The sequence below is a fragment of the Boleophthalmus pectinirostris genome, unplaced genomic scaffold (genome assembly GCF_026225935.1).
Source record: "Boleophthalmus pectinirostris isolate CB_2022bp ecotype Guang Dong unplaced genomic scaffold, ASM2622593v1 HiC_scaffold_1, whole genome shotgun sequence".
NCBI classification, from domain to species: Eukaryota; Metazoa; Chordata; class Actinopteri; order Gobiiformes; family Gobiidae; genus Boleophthalmus; species Boleophthalmus pectinirostris.
In genome coordinates, this window is record NW_026570970.1 from 5,100,453 (window position 1) to 5,109,196 (window position 8,744).

Consider the following 8,744-nt stretch of genomic DNA (forward strand, 5'->3'; position numbering starts at 1 on the left):
ACTTCTGAACAACTCCATGACCACTGTTGGACAAGTGACTTTAAAACTGTAATGTGTTATTTATTTATGACTTGTTAATGTCATTTCAAAGTAATTCATTACATTATAATATTACTGTGTTTAAAATGTAAAACATTATACGACTATTGCAGCACTTTTAAGTTACTCTCACCAAAATAACAGTGAAGATGCTGAACTTTAGCGCCGTATATGGAATGAACCAGGACTAAACCAAGACCAAACCAGGACTAATCTTGGACTAGAACTTAGACTCTAGTTCCACCCTTGAGAGAATCCAGAGCCCGTGGAACAGGGTGTTTGCAAGGTGCAGTCGGGCGTCGACTGCTCTTCACCCCGTGGAGCGTGGAGTTCTGTGTTGGTCCTTTCGCCCGCGGTCACACGACGGTCTACACAGGTGCATCTCCGGCGTTTCACCGCTGCTGATATCGCTGTGATTTTAGCGAATCTGCACGAAGAAAAACAAAAAACCCACCACTTCAGTCCAGGTTAAAAATGCATTTTGATGCGCGATGCTGACATTTGTACCCAGTAAAATATATATAAATTTTTTCCCTGTAATGCCACATTACTGCGTTACAGCAAAAACCAACGCATTACAGTAATTTGTTACTTTTATAACACTTTACTTCCAACACTGACTATGACCTCCGGAGGTAAACAGAGCGCCGCTTCCTCTTCTGCGTCGCTGTCGTCAGACTCAGCATCAGTTCCAGTTAGAATTATTCGGGTCTTTCTGAATCCCGACAGGATGGTTTTGGTGTCACTGAAGTCCAGGCTTTATCCATCCATCCAGTGACTTCAGGAACGTTTCATGGTGCATCCTCCCGGTGTCACAAGTTTCTCTCTCACTCCGAACTTTCTTTCTGCTGCTCGATTATCGTTTTCAGCTGCAGATTTCACGACTTGGAGCAGGACAGAGGCTCTTTCTGCAGGAGACAGGCGCAGTAGAGCCAAGTGACAGTGGTACAGGAGGAACAGGAGCAGCAGATACTCACACACAAGACTAGAACCTCTCTTTAAATATAGAAGTCGCACCAGAGTATAAGCTGCAAGAAACACCCGAACCATGAAAAAAAGTGCGACTTATAGTCCAAAAAATACAGTATTTCAGTGGGTTTTCTTACAGTCGGTCGGCAAACCCAGTGTCGGACGTCGTCATCGCATGTTTCCAAACGTCTTCCTGTTTTGTGACGTCAGCGTGAACGGAGCCTTTTCATCACGACAATAAAACACCACCTTTGTTTAAGAATATATTGATTTTATTAATAAATTATACATCTTTACAATATACCCCTAATAAAACTGCAGGTAAGTACAAATCATTGCGAGGGACAGGTACACGGGCCGATGCATAGGACCAAACCATATAAAACACGGTGAAAGAGTGCGCTAGGGTCTCCGAAAAAACTGGGGAAATTAAAATCAAAAGTGCAGTCCCTACTTCTCCACATGTGGTACTTTTGTTTTTCTGTGTTGTAATTTTCAAGCCATAAAAAAAAACAAAAAACACGTGTAATGGAATAAATGCAAGCTGGATGGGTTTAATGCCATAGTGTGGAAAATTCCAGGCAATAGAATTCATGGAGACGAGTTGGTAACAGAGCCCCCTACTGGAAAAAGTTACATAGTGCATCTTTAAAAAGTAAAACAAAACTGAAAATAAACAATAATAATAAAAAATCAGAGTACACAAAGCTGACATTTGGCCTTCTTATGAGTTAAAGCTGCATTGTGTAACTTTTTGTTTGGCTTGTTTCTATGGATACGTCATTGCTCTGCCTGGAATGTTCCGCAGTGTGACATTAAACAGCTCTGCTTTATATTTATTCAGTTACAAGTGGTTTTATAGCTCAAACATGCCTAGAAAAACAAGTATTCTGACTGTGAGCGGGGTCGGCCTCTCCACAGATCTGACCTGTGACTTGGTCTGGTTTGGTTTCCATGGGGATAGAAAGGTTTAATGCCATACTGCGAAACATTCCAGACAAAGACGTGACATATCCGTAGAAACAAAGAGGTGACGGATCCCCTTTTCCAAAGTTACACAATAAGGTCAGGTCCGTATGAAATCAGCAGTTTTCAAGGACTCTCCCCTGTGAGCCAGCTCAGATTTGGCTGAAAAAAATTCTAAAAATTTCTAAAATCACCAAATGAAAGAATCTCAAATTTTAGCTCAATCCCTTCAGTCGTTCCTGAGTTATGGCCCGTTAAAATTTTGGAACAATGTCCACTTTTTCGAAAACCTTAATTTATAATCATGTTTGAGAGACCATAACTTCATCAAAAATAGAGCTAGGAAGCTGAACATTTGTATTATTGTAGATTCTTGGTCATAGATTTGTCATTTGTCATCAAATATTGTGTATCTTTATTAAAGGGGGTTCTGTAGGCCCCCAAAAATCTCACATTTGGTTGCAGCTCAATTTTGACTGGCCCTTGCAGCCGAGCGTTTTACTGAGCCACCAAAACCACAAATAATCTCCAACTGTCTTCCCCTATAACAAACAAATAGTGTTTAAGTCTATTAAAGTTAATTTAATCTTTCTAATGGGTGGAAAAGTCCTTAAGCTCCACCAAAAATGACCCGCGAGAGCTCATTTTCAGAAATTCCGTTTGAAATGAAGAAAGTTAATAGTGGATGTTTTTATTACTTTAAACTAATCAGAATATGCCAAAGTTTCTCTGGTAAAAAAAAATTTGATCAACATCTAACTGTGTCCACATGGGAAACCGAGGCTCCAAAGAAGGGGCCAAAAAGATCACATTTGGTCTGTGACTCTACATCGTCCACATGAAAGCTCAGAAAAGTGTGAGATTGTTGTCAGAAAAGGTCATTCTCTCAAATATTCAGGTTCAACAGTTAGTTTGTAAATATCTGCTTGGAGTAAAGAGATATCTGACCTCAAAAATTGAAACAAAACAAAACAAAACAAAAAACAAAGCAGGAACCAACCAAATCTGAGAAGCCCCCTTAGTAAAGATTACCAATATTTGACAGATTTAGATTTTATGCCCAAGAATCTACAATAATCCAAATTTTCAGCTTCCTAACTCTATTGTTTATGAAGTTATTGTCTCTCAAACATTCTTATAAATGAAGGCTTCCAAAAACGTGAGCATGGCCCCAAAATTTCCATGGCCCAAACTCAGGAACAACTGAAGGTATTGAGCAAATTTTTTTTCTTTCATTTGTTAATTTTAGAAATTGTAGAACATTTTTCAGCCAAATCTGAGTCGGCTCATAGGGGAGGGCGTCTGATTTCATATGGACTGACCCAATACACTTTTAACTTTGATACGGAGCACCGCGTTGTACTTCTACTGCTTTGTACTTGGGTAATATTATTCTGAAGTAATAGTATTTTTACTTTGTGTACTTCGGGTCGGTGGAGAAGAGGGACTGATATGTGGTCCTCAAGAACACAGCACACGCACATACACGCACGCAGGTGGGTTTGTTCATGCTACCGTAGCAGTTCAGTGCAAAACTACCTCCGCTCACGTGATCCGGTGATGGGCGCCCCCTGCTGTTCACACCTGGGGTTAACGCGCAGTCTGTGACAGAACAAGGACACGGTTTTAACAGAATGTCCACGCTGTTCTCTACTTAGGGCACTATTTAGGTCATTTTTAGGGGTGTCCGAATTAGAGATCTGTGCAGGACAGAATTTTCAGTCCCGCTCTTGCCGAGTCTGATTCATCAGCCGGTTTCACTTTGTAGAAACTGTCTGACCTTGCAGCATTAGGATTCGTTCGCTCGACGGTAGGCAGGTACTTTTTTATTTAACCAATCGCTGCTGTTTGGTCGTGATGTATGTAATGCGCCAAATCTTGTAGGAAGAAGGACAATAACGTCTTTCCCCTTGATAAATTAAACCAAAAATTCTCTTTGTTCCGGCTTTAAATCCTCGATCTCGGGAATCGTCGCCAACACAGAATGTCTGTCTTCGTCTACATCCGTCTCGACGCTTTGTTTACTGTTGTGCTGTTCCACAAAAGGGACACAGACAGACGCCACCAGTTTGACGTCATGGCTTCGCAGCTCACAGATGATTTGCTGGTGCGCGGTCTACAACTTCAGGGGTTCTTACAAACCGTCTAGTGTATTCTGATTCCTGACCTAGTCGCTGGAGAGAAATGAAACTGAGTTATGAGATTCCGACATCATCATTATGTGGTTGTTGGATGTCCTAACGGTGGAAAACGGTTCGAGAAATGGGCTTCAGAAGTTTGCGAACCTCATAAATGGAAAAGGTTCAAACTGTTTCTCTTCCCAACAGAATTGAAAAATAGTGAAAGGTGAAGGCGATGGGCAGGATTGATCCACAGGAAGAACCAAAAAGGAAACATTTGACTGACTAAATCAGAACATTTTGTATGTGGAGCGACGACAAAGCAAAATCCCGTTTGTTAATGGAGAGGAGCAGAAGACAAACAGACTGAGCTGCACTTTCTTGTTCTTGTGGTTTTACAGAAACATCACGTCTTGGTCTCTTTGCAGTGGAAGGTGTTTCTTGGCGAACAGCTGGTGCCTTTCGCTTTGACGTTGACTTTTTAAATTCGTAACCAAGGCTGAGTGAGGGATCGGGATTTTGCTTTGTTGACGCTCCACATACAAAATGTTCTCTGCAAACTCAGGATGATTTAGACAGAGAAATGTTTCCTTTTTGGTTCTTCCTGTGGATCAATCCTGCCCATCGCCTTCACCTTTCACTATTTTTCAATTCCGTTGGGAAAAGAAACAGTTTGAACGGAGGTTTGAGTCACACACATCTGATTCGCTTTGCATTTATGAAGTTCGCAAACTTCCGAAGCTCGTTTTCTGCTGTTAGGATCCAACAACCACACAATTACGATGTCCGAATCCCAAAAGTAAAATATGACAATATCAGAACCAGAAACAAAAATGATATGGTTCAAAAGACTTGAAAAGATCGACTTGGCGAGTTGATGCTCACTTTTTCGGAGGATCCTTCCCAGAATGCACTGCGCGATGACCGGAAGTCCAAAATTCAGCATAGAATTATTTCGTTTTGTTTCGCGAGAGCTACGATTGACTTTTGACGTTTAACCCCAGGAGCGAACAGCGAGTACAGTCTCCCACGTATGAGCCAAACAAAACAAGAACAACGTCCAAAAACCGAAAGAGAAATGAAAAGTTCCGTATTAGGCACTGTTTGGGGGGCGGTCCGGCCTCTACCACTCTACCACCAGAGCACGGTCACATGGTTCTACAGGCCCCGCCCACCCTGCAGGACTGGACCCAACGCGGGCCGATCCCAGAGGAGTACAGCATTCGGAGCGGAAACAACAAAAAGGATCGTCTAGAAGAATCGTCCAGGAAGTAAAAAAAACATGTGGCAAGTCTACGCCGCCGTATTCACAAGCTCTACGCAGTTAAAATGTCCTCCTGCAATGTTTTTCCAGGCAAATTCCCAAATGTTCAATTCCAGGTTCGTTATCCAAGGGTCCATAGTTTTCCCAGATGCTAATACTTGTTTTGTTGATCTTCAGTTCGACGTCAAAAGCCAAAAGTTTCGTAACCGGAGCTAGGTCCATAACGGGGGCATATGCAAAGACATACTCGGGAAATCTGCAGCAGTGTCGGGCATCTTGTTTACGTTTTATTCAAATCTCAAATACTTATGGACACCTTTGGATCGTTTTTGACAACTTTGAATAATGTACATGGACGTGGAAGCTGTGTCTGACGCCCTCTGCTGGCAAGAGCGGGGAGTGACGCCTAAAGGCCCTCTACCTTTTTTTTTTTTTCCCTTTATGTGTTTAAGAAAAAACTCTCTTTCCCAGTTCAGATATTGTGGTTTTTAAATCCGTGTGTCATTTGTTCATTCGTTTTTCAAAATAAAACTAATAATAAGGAAACAAAAAAAAACAACTACTTTCTTCATTATTTGTGTCCAAAACCAAAATGAACAAAAAAAAAAAACAGATAATGATTCCTTTTTTCAGTTTTTGATTTTGTGTTTAAATTAAAAAAGGAAAAAACAGATAACGACCGTTTACGTGACTTAAACTGTGAGGCCAAACTTTTGTGCTGCAAACAGACTGAACCAGAAGTAAAACAGGACTAAACCAGGTCTAAACCAGGACTAAACCAGGTCTAAAACAGGACTAAACTAAAACCAGGTCTAAACCAGTAAACCAGGTCTAAACCAGGACTAAACCAGGACTAAACCAGGTCTAAAACAGGACTAAACTAAACCAGGAAACTAAACTAAACCAGGTCTAAACCAGGTCTAAACCAGGTAAACCAGGTCTAAACTAAAACCAGGTCTAAAACAGGACTAAACCAGGTCTAAACCAGGTCTAAACCAGGTCTAAAACCAGGACTAAACCAGGACTAAACCAGGACTAAACCAGTAAACCAGGTCTAAAACAGGTCTAAACCAGGACTAAACCAGGACTAAACCAGGTCTAAACCAGGTCTAAACCAGGACTAAACCAGGTCTAAACTAAACCAGGACTAAACCAGGACTAAACCAGGACTAAACTAGAACTAGGGGTTTTGGGAAGGGGCCGGAGGTGTGCCCGCGTAGACTGTCGGGTGATCAGGACCGGGACCAGACCGGGACCGGGACTGAGACTGTGACAAGACCAGGACTAAGACTGGGACCAGACTGGGACTAGACCGAGACTGAGGCCAGTTTAGTCCTGGTTCAGTCCTGGTTCAGTTCTGGTTCAATCCTGGTTGAGTCCTGGTTGAGTCCAGCATCACAGTTTAAGTCACGTAAACAGGAAACGGTCGTTATCCATTATTATTATTTTTTTTTTTCCATTTTTCATTTAAACACAAAATAAAAAACTGAAAAAACAAATCATCTGTTTTTTCATTTTGGTTTTGGAGACATATAATAAAGAAAAAAGATGTTTTTTGTTTTCTTATTTTTGGTTTTATTTTGAAAAACCAATGAATAAATTATACACAGATTGTTTTAGTAACACCGCGTGAGTTGTGTGGTCGTCTGCGTCATTTATTTATTTTACTTATTTATTGCTATTCTTGTTATTTTTTTATGGTTTTGCTTTTATTTGATTTTTACTGTTTTTTTTTTTTTTTTAGGACTGGTATGATAAAATTTCTAGCAATTTACCTTTTTGTTGTCTTCATTTTATGATTCTGTGCAGCACTTTGGAAACCCATTTGTTTGTAAAATGTGTTGTATAAATAAAGTGGTTTGGATTTATTGCATAAGCAGCTCTTCAAAATAAGTCTGTTGTTGATGGCAAAACTCTGCTCTAGTCTCTGGGAGCTTTTAAAAGTGCTTTTTACACCTTCTTTAAACTGTGTAACTAAAGCAAAAGTGCACGGTTGAAAACTAGAGGTGTAACGGTTCATGTATTCGTGCTGAATCGTTTCGGTACGGGACGTTTTGTTCGGTGCAGGGCTGTGCACGAGTGAATTTGTGCAATTTCTGTGTGTTTACATTTTCCCACTACATGTGCAGCTACATGCCGGTTCGGCTCTTTAATATTCTCGAGGGAACTCGTCCGTGATTGGGGTAGGGCTGTCGCAAAAATCGCAAAAATGAATCACCGCGGTACTAAGAGGCCCATAGCGGTACATGTTGGGCCACCGCGATCACCGCACGTGACCAACACAACCTGACCTAGAGTCCTGGGTCTACATGGGTCTATTTTTAGAGACCAGCACCCGCCCGGACCCATTAACATTCCACCTGCCTGATAACCCAGGACTAACCCAGGATTAACCCAGGACTAAGGTGCGCCCGCGTAGACCGTCAGGTGACCCCAGGCCAAAGGATCGCCGCAGCGGAGGTAAACGCAGCCGTCACCTGATCGCGCTTTGTGGACACCTGCTCCGCGTGCTCGTGCTAGGGGCTCTCTCTCTCTCTCTCAAGTCCTGGTACCCGAGCCGGTCCAGGACTCTGACCCGAGCTGCCACAGTGAGACCTGGAGAGATGCAGCGGCTCTTGCTCCAAAATCAAACTTCTCCCGCTACGCACGATATATCCACACGACAACCAAGGTACATACCGCTATACCGCACCGCAGGAGAAATTCCCTAACCACGACAGCACTAGACTGGAGCAATGTTTCCCGCAGCGCTTTATAGTTAGGGCAGCCGTCTTGAAAACAACTGCCCCCCGCCTTGACCACGTCCCTCTGAACCACGTGAATCCTTCGCAAAACTACGATTGTTGCGTCCCGGTCCTCACTTTCGCCTTTCGCCCGCACAGAATCTCCGCTTCCTGCCCCCATCCCCGGCAGCAGATCTACACTTACTGCAGACGATGTGGACAAGTTGTTTATTTCTGAAGATTGAGTAAAAGTTCATGCTGGAACTGTTACTGCTGCACTTTACTTTTTGAAAAGTTTTGTTTACAGTTTACCAGGAATTTATTTTTTTATAATATTTCATACATTTGTTGCTTATTTGTGAATATTTTATTTAACTTATTAGTATTACCAAGCAGCACTTTGCATTTATTTTATTTTCCCTTTTGTAAAATGTTAAAACAAATTGTTGGTTTAATAAAAACACAAATAAACAACAAGAAAATCGACTTACATTTTGTTCCCAAATTGAACCAAACCGTAACCTAAAAACTGAGGTAAGTACCGAACCTTAATTTTTGTACCGTTACATCCCTAGTACCATCTGCATCTAATAATGAATAATTGTTTTATTATCCTCTGGTCTCTGGGAGATTTTAAAAGTGCTTTTCACAGCTCCTTTAATC